The sequence below is a fragment of the Garra rufa genome, chromosome 6, assembly GCF_049309525.1.
Source record: "Garra rufa chromosome 6, GarRuf1.0, whole genome shotgun sequence".
In the NCBI taxonomy this organism is placed as follows: domain Eukaryota; kingdom Metazoa; phylum Chordata; class Actinopteri; order Cypriniformes; family Cyprinidae; genus Garra; species Garra rufa.
In genome coordinates this window covers 20,502,921-20,517,179 of record NC_133366.1, presented here as the reverse complement: position 1 = coordinate 20,517,179, position 14,259 = coordinate 20,502,921, and positions in this window count along the sequence as shown.

The window sequence follows — 14,259 nt, the reverse complement described above, 5'->3', positions numbered from 1 at the left end:
CCATATGAAGTAGCTTGTCTTATTTTAGAAGAATTCCACGTAAATGACAGAAACTCTTTTTTAATATTGCTAGAAAATGTACTATATTTAAAATATGATCCTACATTGTTTTTATCTGACCTACTAGACGAAAGGGGTTTGAGCCAATTTTTGTTTAAAACTGTAAAAATTCTCTTGGCTGTTTCTACATGCTTGGGTCACTTTCCAGTGGAGATGGAGCAGTTGGAAGTGTCACGGAAACAATCATTTCCTCAGAGACGCTGTATGCGCCTCTAATGGGCTGTGCTTAGTGCAAAAAAATAGGAAGTGCATGGCCGGAAAAAAAAAAAAAACCTTTAGAACTGTCTTAGATCCCTGGGCATAGAAACCTCCAAGATAAGTAATAATTGATAAACATTGGGGACGAGGTTTGCCAGCTGCTTAAAAACCCCAAGATACGCTCTTAAATATACTGGAATACGATTATGCCCTTCTTTTATCCCTGTTCATCAACGTATCTTAACCCATCTTCCACCAATTCCCTTTTCGTTGGCTCCCGCTGATGCCAGCTAAAAGAGAAGGAGAGAAAAAGACCATTTCGGCCAACACAAAGCTTCCAAATGGTATAACAGTTAAGCAGGTTTAAACTAGAAAACCTCATTTTCTTCTTAACTTTATGTTGTAATTTTAACCGGTTTGAAGAAATTGTTGCTAGTATAATTTTTTTAATTACATTTAAACAAGCATGGAACTTGTTCAGTTTTAATTTACAGAGAATTTGATTGTCGTTTATTGTTAATTGATTACAACTTTACAGAGTGGCCTGGTAGAGCTGACAAGTTATTAATATAGAAACCCATAATAGTAAAATATAATAAAATAAAGTAAGACCTGCAACTGTTAAATCTACAATATAAGTGTCTTTATTCGCTGATGTAAACAAATATACGTGAACAGAACTGTTGCTGGAAATCATGAAGCCTGGGATAAGATTGTAAGAACGGATTCCCGGCCCCCTAAAGATTAATTTATTCAACCCCCACGCAACAAGATCTATAGACTACACTGACCCTTGATGCCTCCTCTGATTGTATATGTGTTGAAATTGCAAGTACGGTTAAATTCAAGTCTTAATTTGAGTGAGATTTGAACAAAATTGTCTGCTGGCTAATTATAGATAATATCTGGCAAGGCATGTGCTTTCAAAATGTGTAAGAGCTGTTTTTGGAGCCATCCTTGAGTGCTGCTGAATTCTCATTAAAAGACACTCACCTGCACATGCAACATATGCAGCACAAATTATGCATGAACTGACACTGTGCAGCATTTTCACTTTACACTCAAAGATGTTTCATGTACATGAGGAACCACAAAGAACATCATTAGGGGTTTGCAATTAAACTGTCCTTTATTGTTGTGGGTTGCATGTCATGCAAATTTGCAACTTACTATAAAACAATGGCAATTACTTACAAACACTGTTACCCTCAATAGTGTCTTCAAATCATGTTAGTGTTATGGAGAGGTGCCAAATGTTGCTGAGGAACATTGTTCTATGTCACTGTCTTGTCTAAATAGTCATTTATCTGAGAAACTGAAGGCCGTATTTAAAATACATTAAAGTCCTCAGACCATGTTTAATGAATACATTTAAATAAGAGCTTATTAAAGTATGCCAGCTAAAATGAGAGGTTAAAACATGTAGAAAATTTCTTCCACTGAGGGTCATTTGCAGAGCCTTTCATACCCCTATTATTTTATTCATTGACTCTTACATGAAATATCTTTTACATCACATTTGCCTCTCCTAGTGGCCATCTTAGAAGACACCGAAAAGGCAGATTCTCTGTTAATAATGTCTGCAGACCAGATTATAATTAGGCTCAACCACATTAGTCCAACGGATAATAGATTTAAGTTATAGTCTAGATGATTTTGTCATTTATGAAATAAAAGAGTGCACTCTTAATAATAATAATAATTGTAGTGTATGTTTATTATATATTTATTATCTGTAAATTGTTATTTTTATTATTATTATTTGTTACTCTAATAACATTGCTAATACTACTTTTATAATTACAATAATAGCAAAGCACCACAATGGATCACAATTCAATACTTATAATAACAATAATAATAATGATTAATAATAATACAAATTTGTATTATATGTTTGTTATCTGTAAATTATAATTATTATTGTTATTATTATTATTATTATTATTATTATGGGTCAAAAATATTGATTTTTCTTTTATGCAAAAAAATCATTAGGATATTACATAAAGATCATGTTCCATGAAGATATTTTGTGCATATATCAAAACTGTTTTGATTAGTAATATGCAGTGATATGCATTGGTAAGAAGTTCATTTAGCAATTTTCTCAGTTTTTCCTTTTTTTTTTTTTTTTTTTTGCACCCTCAGACTCTCAGATTTTTTTTAATAATTGTATCTCGACCAAATGTTGTCCTATCCTAACAATACATTATGGAAATCATAATGGAACGTTTATTTATTTAGCTTTCAGATAATGTATAAATCTCAATTTCAAAAAGTTGACCTTTATATGTCTGGTTTTGTGGCCCAGGGTAATTTCTACTTATAATAGCAATACACAATAATGGATCCAATACTTATAAAATAATAATTATAATGTAAATAATAATAGTTACAATAATAATAGTTATATGTTTGCTAAATTAGTATTATTTACAGTATTACAATAATAGCATAACTATTAGTACAATATTAGCATTACACAATAATAGATCCAGTACTTATAATGCTAATAATAGTAATAATGATGAAGATAACAATTTATTAATAATAAAAATGTGTTATATTATTATCTGTTTATTATTATTATTATTATTATTATTATTATTATTATTATTGTTGTTATTAATAAGTGTTACTTTAAGAACATTGCTACTACTACTACTACTACCTATAATAACAATAATAGCATTACAAAATAATGGATCTAATACTTATAATCACAATAATATTAATGATAAAGAAAACTATTTATTAATAATAATAATGGTAATAATAATAATAATTTGTTATATATTTGTTATCTGTAAATTATTATTGTTATTGTTATTATTATTATTATTATTATTATTATTATTATTACTACTACATGTTGCTTTAACAACATTGTTAATACTACTACTACTTATAATAACAATAATAATAATAGTGTTATTATTATTATTATTATTATTATTATTAGTTACATTTTCTGAAAGCAAGAGCGCAACATATTTTTGTGTCACAGAACCATTTGTTCTTATGGCATGTATTTTTTCCTCATGCTCTATCATACACAATTTATTATTTATTGCAGTCTTGTGTAATACAAATGGTCTTAGGATAAAGACAAATCAAGAATTTCCATGCTACCAAGGCGGAAATAGATTCCTAAACAACTTTTGTCTGCTGAGAAAATTGGCACAGGAGTTGCGGGGGGGTTCGGCAGACATCGACCAGGATCTGTGTCACTAGAGGAAATGACAAAGCTGCACTTGAGACAAGCACAATTTCACATTAATGAATAATTGAGACACAGAAATATCCGACCGGGCTGGGAGCTTCTATCCCATGTTTGCTTTTTCTAATTATGCTGATAGAGGCACCTTGAATTGTCGGGCTTCACTCATAGGGTGTTCTTAAAATAAATAGGTGATGTTAAATCACTGTTGTGTTACAAAGCCTTGATTGTCAATAAATTCATAGAATTTGTGTTCTTAGGACTGGACTGGACTGGACTGACTGGATTGCTGTTGGAAAACTTTTTCGGTAACACTTCACATGAACTAACAATGATCTGAAGCATTTATTAATCTTAGTTCATGTTAATTTCAATATTTACTACGGCCTTTGGATTATCATCAATGACTTCAAAACTGGACAACTTGTGTGTATCAGTTAAAAAGAGAGCAAGAAGTGCAAGAAACTAAAAAGACAAAAAAAAAAAAGTTAGAGAGAGAAACAGAGAATGTCTTGCTGCAATTAATGTGAAGATGGCTCTTTTTTTCAAGGGAAAGGCAAACGGGAATTGGAGGCTTCCATCATCGCTAGTGGGGATGAGAAGGTACAGGAAAGGAAACTTCAGAGCATCTTGAGTCCATTATGTTGAATTCCAAACCTCATCTCCAGTCTAAGGAGAGAAAGTGAGTGAAAGTTTCATTTTTAATGACAGCTCATGAATTATTCCATTTATTGTATACACTGTGTTTTCTGAGGTAGCACGTCCAAGAAAGGTGAAGATGAAGCGTGAGTCTTTGTCATTTAGTCGGATGTTAAGGTGCCAATGACACCTGTTGAGCAAAACAGGAACGTTCCCTAAAAAAACTGAATCTCGCCCTGTGTGGGAAACATTCTGTTTTCTGTTGCTCTGAAAGCTTCTTCTGCTCCAATTTCTGTGGAGAGACTGAAAAAAACACATTAGGTCAGGGAGCCGATCTAAAGCTAGTCCCAATATCCCCTGTAAACAATGGTTATGCATACTAGATGAGAATCTTCGTGATTCAATAATACAAAGACCCAGATTCAGAAAAAAAGTGTGTTTCTACATCAGACATGAGAGTAAACAAATGTTACCAAAAGTACTGACAATAACAATTATAATCAAATATTGAATTAAATTGAACAATATATATTTTTTAAAAAATGTAATGTATAACAAATAAATATTGTATGAAGCTAATGAAAGCAGTAAAATAATAAAATGAAAAAAAAAACACTTCTATAAAAATTTTAATTTCAGTGCCTTGTTGGTCTTGTGTTAAAACATATTTGATTCCATTTTTATTTTCACTGTAGTGACACATTCAAATCTAGTAAAAAATAATAAATAGCAGTACTTAAGAAATAGAAAATGAAGTGACTTTTGGTGATTTTGGTGTGTGCGTGCGTGCGTGCGTGCGTGCGTGCGTGCGTGCGTGCGTGCGTGCGTGCGTGCGTGTGTGTGTGTGTGTGTGTGTGTGATGTGGATATGAGTAGGTTCTTTAAGCATTTGTTCCTTAAAGAGGTTAGTTAATGATTCTGGTGCTTTATTTTTATAATTTACAGTAGTAAGATATTAATCTTTAATACCATTTGTTTGTGTCCTGGGGTTATATGTACATATAGATCTAAATCATATGAAATTATTTAATTCTTTAGGTACAAATACTATTATTTCAGTCATTTTTAGTCACAGTTATTGAGGTATTTATGGTGTACTACTATTATATTCCCAGATAATTTATTAATCTGAAATTTTTAATTATGCAAAATGTTGTTTTATTTTAGCATTTTTAGTGTAGTATTAAATGAGTATAATTTTTAATACCTTACAAATACTGTGGATGGTCCATTTTACAGAAATAATTAACATTATTCTGTAAAATATATATCAGATTAAACAAGGCATTTTGCTTCAATTCAAAGACAAATTTTGAAGCATTTCTGAAGTGACAAAAGGTTTTCAAAATTAGTTTATTACATTCGGTGCTCTTGTGTGAGGTTTAAAATAGTCTGATGCTGCATAATAAGATGAACCAAATTTAGTCCTGCATTCTCACACCGGTATTATACTGTCTCCACTGGTCCCTCGTGACACAGACATGCGGTCTATGCTGTCATATTTTTCTACAGCCCGGCCAATAGGTGTCCCTGTAAACCATACAAATACTAGCACCCAATCTCAGTCCTACTAATACTCACTGCCAGCACTGATTTCATTCATACTGATAATCATACAGCCATCACTAGTGACAAAGAAGACTGTTAGGTACAGTTACTACAGATAGTAACATAAGTATCATTTGTCACCATTTTTAAAACTGTTAATATTTCAAATTGTAATAATATGTTAATATGTTGTTAGGAATATCATTATTAGAAGTAATATTTTATGAGTAATATTTATTTAATAATAATATATTCTAATCCTATTGTTATTATTAATATTATTTAGTTATTAGCTGAACTTAATAATAATCTTATTATTTAGTTCAATAAGGCCATGTTTAATTGGCTAAAATCTATAGTAATGATATTAAATAGTTTTATTATTATTATTAACTAGCAAAATAAACTAACTACATAATAATAATAATAATAATAATAATAATAATCATAATCATCATCATCATCATCGTGTTATTCAGTTCAATTTGCCCATGTTTAATTAGCTATAGTCTGTAGTATTAGTATTAATTTATAACTACAACTATTATTATTAACTCAACTAAACTAAATTAAACCATTAATAATAATAATAACAATAATCTTATTGTTCAGTTTAATTTGGCCATGTTTAATTAGCTACAATCTATAGTATTAGTATTAAATAGTTTTTGTATTATTATTATTATTATTATTATTATTATTATTATTATTATTATTATTATTATTATTATTATTATTATTATACTAACTAAACTAGCTAAACTAATTATTATTATTAACAACAACAACAACAACAATAATAATAATAATAATAATAATAATAATTGTATTATTCAGTTTAATTTGCACGTTTAATTAGCTACAATCTATAGTATTAGTATTAAATATTTTTAGTATTAATATTAATTTATAAGTATAACTATTATTATGATTTTTAATATTATTAATAACTAAACTAAATTAAACCATTAATAATAATAATAAACTAAATGGATAATAATAATAATAATAATAATAATAATAATAATAATAATCTTATTCAGTTCAATTTGGCCATTAGCTACAATCCATAGTATTAAATAGTTTTAGTATTAGTATTGATTTATATCTATTATTTATTATTTATTATTATTATTATTATTATTATTAATAATAATAATAATAATAATAATAATTTAACTGATTGTTATTGTTATTATTATTACCTAAATATAATCATATAATTAGGTTATTTATGATTAATAATTATAATAATAATAACACCAATAATAATATTATTATGCAGTTCAATTAGGCCAGGTTTAGTATTAAATAGTTTTTGTATTAGTATTAATTTAAAACTGTTATTATTATTATTATTATTATTATTATTATTATTATTATTATTATTATTATTGTTGTTGTTGTTGTTGTTGTTGTTGTTGTTGTTGTTGTTGTTGTTACTTATTATTATTATTATTATTATTATTATTATTATGTATTAAGTAAACTTATAATAATAATAATAATAATAATAATAACACTAGGACAAGGACTAATCTTATTTTTCAGTTTATTCAGTCACGATTAGGCCATGTTTAATTTATAGTATTAGTATTAAATAGTTTTAGTATTAGTATTAATTTATTGTTGTTGTTATTATTATTATTATTACAAAACTAAACTTAATAATAATAATAATAATAATAATAATGATAACACCAATAATAATATTATTATGCAGTTCAATTAGGCCATGTTTAATTAGCCACAGTCTATAGTATTAATATTAAATAGTTTTAGTATTAATTTATAACCATTATTATTATTATTCAGTTTAATTAGGCATTATTTCATTACAATCTACTATTATTATTAACTAAATTAACAACAACATCATCAACAACAACAATACTACTACTCCTACTACTAATAATAATAATTGTCTAACAGTCTGCTCTTGTATGTGCTCATAATATTCTGATCAAATAATCCAATGTGTATTCCTGCCCATCTCTTTCCGTTCTCTGTTTCTTTCTCTCTCAGTGGCAGCAGTAAAAAGGGGGGTCAGAGCAGCGTTCCCAGGATAAAAGAGCTGGGCTAAGGGCTCCTCTCAATCACTGGGCCCTCCAGGAGGTGAGCTTCACGGGGCGATGAGAGACCTGTCGGGGGTGTGGGGATGTGAGCTCCATTTAGACGTGTCTATCTCAGGAGGAGAACGCTGTTGACTCTCCCCTATCTCCTTTGCCTTTGGAGACAAAAGGCATGCAAATATTTGGGGTGCTGCTAAGCCCCACAGAAGCATATTCAAAATGTCAGGGTGGTTATTTTCTGGCAAGGTGGCTCATCTCTGAACAGCTGGATTCAGTGGGATGGGCCGCTGCCTGTTGAGTGGCTCCCAGACGACGAGGGCTCCCTAACTTTACTCGTAATGGCTCTCTGAGGGAACAGCTTGCTGCCGGAGCGGGTGCAGACAAGTCCATTTGTATCATTTGAGTGTGATTTCCAATGCGAATTTCCTGTATTTTTTTTATTTAATAAACTGAACAAAAATTCTGAATATAACATAATAGATCATAATGTGTTAAAAATGTGCATTTCCATTTCCAAATAGTGATATAGTGTCTGTGCATTTTTTTCCTTCTCTTTCTGTCTTGTTTTCTCTCTCTGAGCTCTGATCAGGAGTGAGCTTTCTCATCGCCCCTGGGGAGGCTGCGGGGCTTCGGTCAGCCATATGGTGTGAGTCCCCTGCCCCGCCCTCAGTGACAGCCCTGGAGGAGCAGCCTGATGAGGCTGGATCAGACCCACCGCTTCCTGATGGAGAGGACAGCCCAGACTGAACACAGGCCAGAGACAGCCAGGTTAGGAAGAGGAAGGCAAGGGTGATAAGGTGGGCTCAACCAAAGGAACAGGAATAAAGGGAACAGATCAAATAAAGGACAGTTTGTGTATGATACAGACTTGGAAGGAAAAAATCCTAGTCACAATATAGGGACATTTTCATTAGGGTTTAATAGATGATTTTTAATCATAATTTAATCAATTAATGATAATAATATTTATTCATTTATTGTTTGAGTCGAGGAAGGAAAAACACCTAGTCACAATTTAGGGACATTTTAATTTGGTTTTATAGATGATATTTAATACTTTTAATTATTAATAATAATGTTTGTTTGTTTATTTATTTATTTTAATTTACTTATTTAGTCAATAGCATGTTAGAGTCTTGAAAGGAAAAATACCTAGTCACAATGTTGAAGACATTTTCATTTGGTTTTATAGATTATATTTTATTATTTTAATTAATTAATTAATTACAAAAATAATGATAATGATAATAATAATAATTGTTTGTTAGGTCAATAGCATGTTAGAGTCTCCCAGTCACAATACCAGTCACAATGTAGAGACATTTTCATTTGGTTTCATAGATGATATTTAATCATTTTAATCAATGATAATAATGTAGTAATGTTTGTTTGTTCATTCATTCATTCATTCATTCATTCATTCATTCATTCATTTAATAGAATGTTAGAGTCTTGGAAGGAGAAATACCTAGTGATAATGTACAGACATATTTATTTGGTTATATAGATGATATTTAATCATTTTTTATTAACAATAATAATAATTATTATTATTTTAAATTATGTTATTTTATTTTACATTTATTTAGTTATTTATTGTTATAGAGTCTATGACTGCCTTGAGTTAATGACTCAGTAGCATACACATGCAGTTACTGAATAAATAAGCACAAATAAAAAAAAATGAACAAATAAATAAATAAAAATTCACAAAAAAAGAACATGCAAATTAATAAAAAAAAAAATCACATTAAAATTTATGTATAAAACCAGATTAAAAACAAACGTTAAAAACAAAATGTGTTTAAATTAACAAAATGTATATGTACATGAATACAATCATTTTGACATCAAAAAAATAATAATTAAAAAGTTTTTACTTCTGTTTAGGGTCTTAGTGTCTTAGTATAAAAGGATAAGTTTTAATTAGTTCAGAGTAAAGTATTTTGTTAATTAAATCTAATATTAAATACATTTTGAACTATTAATTTGCATTGGTCACTGACACATACTACTTGAAGTGCATATGTTTATTTAGTACAGACCTGAATAAAATATTTCACACAAAAGACATTTTCATACTGTATAGTCGATAGGAGAAAATAATAGTTAAATTTATAAAAAATGACCCTGTTCAGAAGTTTACATACACTTAATACGATATTGTGTGTTTTGTTTTTTTAGTGATAGTTGTTCATGAGTTCCTTGTTTGTTCTGAACAGTGAAACTGCTTACTGTTCTTTAGAAAAATCCTTCAGATCTCACAAATTTTTGGTTTTACCACATTTTTGTGTATTTGAACTCTTTTCAACAATGGCTGAAAGTGTAAACGCTCAATGCGCTTCAGAAGGAAAAAAACTATGCATTTAGAGAACTTTTTGAATTTGAAAGATCAGGGTAAATTTCACATATTTTGTCTTCTAGGTAACATGTCAGTATCTTCTGTAGCTTCTAAAGGACAATACTAAATTTAAAAAATATGATATTTAGGTAAAATAAGAAAAATTTACACATCCTCATTCCTTTCAAAAGTTTACATCCCTGGCTCTTAATGCATCATCTTAATTTCCTTATGAAGCATCAGTGAGCGTTTAAACCTTCTGTAATAGTTGCATATGAGTCCCTCAGTTGTCAGTTGAAATTAATCTCAAAATCATCTCAATCAAGTCATTATTGGAAAGGGTTCAAATACACAAAAATGTAGATTCTGCAAGGTGCGTAAACTTTTGACTTCAACTGTATATGCTATTATTATTATTATATTATATAACCATTACTTTTGATTATATTATTTGCGTAAGTGTAGCCTAAACGCGTAATTAATACGTATATTAATTTAGTAATTTTATTAGCTGTGTCTGTGCATGGATATTTGATGCGGCTGCTCAGTTGGTTCATTATCAGAGTTTTTTTTTTTTCCCCAGCTCTTCCTTGCACTGATTGCATGATCAATCTGCAGGTCAAGTATTCGTGTCAGGCACACTGCGAAGATGCTGTAGTCATTTAACTATAATTAGTGATTTTAAATCATGTACATTAATTATAGCGTTTAAATGAAATTACCAAACGGTTGAACGGAAACACCTCAACGAGTCCCCTGTCGAACGGGAGGGAGGAGGGGATGTACAAGAAAAAGAAGTAAAAGAAAGACAGGTTAATTGTAATTCACTGAGAAGATGACAGTGGAGTGAATGTATTCCCTGCGGAGAATGATTGGAGAAATAAAAGTTTTCTCTGTAGCCCCCCACCCCTGCCTTCTCACTCTCCGAGTTGCCAAACACCAGCTTGTCATTTCTGTTTTGTTTGGCTTCCTTGAGATGCCTGAAAGACTTGATACACACATTAAAAGATGCTGACATGTTTGCGTCTGATCCTCTTTTGGTCTCCAGCTCTAATCGGGGGCGGCTTCTCTGTCTCTGTCTCCAACGTACGAGACTGCCACAGGTGCCACGAAAAGACTTCCCTCAGATCAGTCCCATTTTGAAACATCTGACAAACGATAGATAGTTTTCCCCCATCAGTGTTTGGTGGGCACCCATATAGCCCAAGTATGTGGCTACTTAACCTAATTAATCTTTCGTGTTCGCATCGCTCATTACCACATTGACAGTTATTTCGCTCATCTTTGTACGGGGCTCTTTCATGATGAATTACGGAGTTGGATGCATGACACTTCTCGGCTACAGAGGTGTCCCGTGCCGGGGACGAAAGCCCAAATGAATCTCCTGAAGAGGTGTCTTGAAGATATAAGCTATTCAAATGAGACACTAACAGAAGGGGACTTTGCTATTGTCGGGCGCCTTATGATAATGTTCTCATTTGAATATAAAAGAATCGTTGCCATTTTCTCCCTGTAGATCAAAAATGCACGGCTTGAATAGGTGTTCCCCTCGCTGAACAGAGAAGACAATGGGAGAGTTAACCATCTGCTGCTCTTTTGTTTGTTATGCCGATGGAATTCTTGTACAGACACTCAAAGAGGGTTAAAACAAGGAGATTGTAGTAATGACATCCACTTATTACATACTGTATGTTCGTGTGGGTTTTGTTACAGTAAATGGGCAGCTTTTGTGAAGCCACATTAGAAAGTCTTAGTGTGTATAAGCTGCTGTACTTGAGAAGTCATGGTCAGGAGGATGGACGGATAGGTAGTAAATCTATTGTGGTGTTCAGAGATAGTTCTGTTAATATCTTAATGTACATTACTCCACACAGTGGATCTATAATTCAGTACCAACGAGGTTGAAAATTAATGTATTGCACTTATTAACACAACGCTATGGAAATAATATAGCTCATAAGATTTTTTTTTCTTCATTTGTCCATTGTCTCCAAGACTGGAATAAAATAAAAAGGAAAAGAAAAATATTCTAGTAATATGCATGTTAATAAACAACTAGATAATAGTGAATAGTAGGGGTGGCACGGTTCACAAAACCCATGGTTTGGTTCGTATCACGGTTTTAGGTCACGGTTTTCGGTTCTGTACGGTTCTTGTTTTTATTTATTTTTTATTTTAATCTTTAACACTCCAGAAGTTTGTTTTGGCATATGAAATGTAGCTTGATTATCCACAATTTAGGATACATTATTAAAAAAAAAGTTTTATCATGTAATCATGCACAAACTGAATTGGACTTGACTTTAAGCACATTATTGAGACCATCTCTGAGGAAAGCAAGGGGAGATTTGATACAGCAATAGAGAAGACATTGATGACATGCTTTTCATTTATTTGGCAAAAACAGGACAATGTGTATCTCCACAGGAATTTGTGTGCCTTTTTAGCACATAAAGATTGAACTGAAGAATTAACTTGCATGTCTACCAACACACTGGTGTGATGTCTTCTCAGATGAACTGACAAATTAGAAGTGTTGCCGTTAGCATATGCATTTTGCACAATGCACAGTCTCAGTTCGATCTACTCTTTTATTCCCGTCTTCATCATAGGTAACATGAAATCCAAAATGTTCCCACACAACTGACCTGGCTAAGGGGCCGTTCACATGAAGCCTCTTTTGCGCACTCAAGTTTGTTATTTCAAATGTAGACGCGTGGTATGCGCGCTCGTAATGGAAGCGACGCGGTGCGACACGCTCGTTTTTTCCAGGCGCATCCGCGCCGCATCGAGATAAAAACATCTCAACTTTTCAAAATTCCGCAAGCTCACCGCAGGCCATGTGACATGAACCAACCAATCAGCTTCATCCTTTCCTTTAATAAAATTGAAAGCACAGCCAAGTTGGATGAACAGCGTATCATAGCTGGCGCATCCTCCAACTCCGGGCAGCCTTCCTTATCTCTCCCACTTGCCATTTCTACACGTGACGTAACCTGCAGCACTCCACTTTTACTGTGTCTACACACACCTCTTATTTCGCGAAAAAAGGACACTCACGAGGCTACATTGCCCATGCGTTGAACCGTTGAACCATTGAACCGTGCGACGCACACACGCACCGAACCGAGTTGTTTTTCATGTACCGTGCCACACCTAGTGAACGTGTTTCCTAATCTAAAGTTTTAAGTAATTTGTATGTTCTCTACCTTTTTTTTTTTTTTATCTAGCTGGTCTAAATGTGAACCTTGACTATAAAACCAGTCATAGGGGGTCAATTTTCTGAAATTGAAATGCATGCTTTATTTGAATAAATAAATAAATAAATAAATCTAAAATGAAGTACTTAGCAACACATATTACAAATCAAAAATTAAGTTTTGATATATTTACAGTAGGACATTTACAAAATATCTTCATGGAACATGATTTGCACTAAATATTCGAATGATTTTTGGCATAAAAGAAAAATCTGTAATGTTGACCCATACAATGTATTTTTGACTATTGCTACAAACATACCCATGCTCCTCACAACTAGTTTTGTGGTCCAGGGTCACAAATGATGTTAAAATAATAATATTAAATATTATTTAGTTATTTAATTATTACATTTATTAAATTGATTATTAACTTATTTTAATTTTACATTAAATTAAATTAAATTAATTAAACATACTTTTTTCCCTTCTACCTGGGTATCAATTTATAATAAGGTTACTTTAGTTGACAGGTAACACTTTAGTATAGGGACCGTTTCTCACTATTAACTGGCTGCTCATTAGCATGCATATTACTAGTATAATGGCTATTTATTAGTACTTATAAAGCAGATATTCTGCATGACTATATTCTGTATCCCTAATCAATACCTAAACTTGACAACTACCTTACTAAGCAGTAATTATGAGTATACTGGGGCAAAAATTGTAGTTAATTAATTAATAGCGAGAATTAGACCAAAAAAAGTGTGACCAGTTCATATTGGTTAATTCTTTAGCTAACTTTAACTAGCATTGAGCAATACAGTTGTTACAGTATTTATTTTCCTTTGTCAGGATTAGTTAATATGAAATAAAAACTGTTCTTTGTTAGTTCATGTTCTCATGAACAAATAATATTGAGATACAACTTTTAATTTTAATAATGTACTAGTAAATGGTAAAATTATTATCAACT